This window comes from Hyalella azteca, unplaced genomic scaffold, assembly GCF_000764305.2.
Source record: "Hyalella azteca isolate HAZT.00-mixed unplaced genomic scaffold, Hazt_2.0.2 contig12474, whole genome shotgun sequence".
NCBI lineage: Eukaryota > Metazoa > Arthropoda > Malacostraca > Amphipoda > Hyalellidae > Hyalella > Hyalella azteca.
Window position 1 is genome coordinate 107,401 of NW_025942432.1, and position 1,234 is coordinate 108,634.

Genomic DNA, 1,234 nt, shown 5'->3' on the forward strand with positions numbered 1-1,234 from the left:
TGTCCTGAGGGAGGCTAACGTGTCCTGAGGGAGGCTAACGTGTCCTGAGGGAGGCTAACGTGTCCTGATGGAGGCTCACGCGTCCTGATGGAGGCTAACGTGTCCTGAGGGAGGCTAACGTGTCCTGAGGGGGGCTAACGTGTCCTGATGGGGGCTAACGTGTCCAAACTCCAAAGAGGCTAACGCCCCAACCTATCTCGAGCTGTTCCATTAACGCTCAGAAAGACACGCTGGTCAGAAGTAAAGCTGTTCCATTAACGCTCAGAATGACACGCTGGTCAGAAGTAAAGCTGTCCCATTAACGCTCAGAATGACACGCTGGTCAGAAGTAAAGCTGTTCCATTAACGCTCAGAAAGACACGCTGGTCAGAAATATGATCTTGCTAGATTTTGTGTGCCAAGCTCAGGAATTAAACGAGTTCGGCCGTTAGATAGACGAGTTATCGGGCATATTCTGACCAATTAAATTATTTCAACATCTTGAATTTAATCTGAAAAAGCCGAAAGTCTACAATATTAACATAATAATTATATACTCTATAAATTTCAGAATATCGGACTTTAACCTCGCGAGCATAAGCGTGATTGCTCTCCAAGCGTTTCTGCGATTGCAATTTTTCCCCTTAGTCATCATTTTCATGCAACCCCGCACAAACTTCCTGCAGCCTGACGCTTCTCGATGCTGTTTATTGTCAAGATCTGACAGTCTTGCCGATCAATATCTGACAGTCATGATCTGACAGTCTTGACAGTCAATAGTCCATTACATACAAGATCTGACAGTCTTGCCGATCAATATCTGACAGTCTTGATCTGACAGTCTTGACAGTCAATAGTCCATTACATACAAGATCTGACAGTCTTGCCGATCAATATCTGACAGTCATGATCTGACAGTCTTGACAGTCAATAGTCCATTACATATACATACTGTAGATCTCCTATGTTCTTAATTAGCTTCAAAGAGCATTTGAGAACTCCTAAGAGTTCCAAATGTTCAACTTAATATCTTAGAATGGATATTTCCAAGGGAAACATGGATGAAAAAATTGTATCATGTACATGTACAGCAACATGTACAGACCAAATGTTGCTGTACAGAGCACGTGTTGCTGTACAGAGCACGTGTTGCTGTACAGAGCACGTGTTGCTGTACAGAGCACGTGTTGCTGTACACAGCACGTGTTGCTGTACAGAGCACGTGTTGCTGTACACAGCACGTGTTGCTGTACAC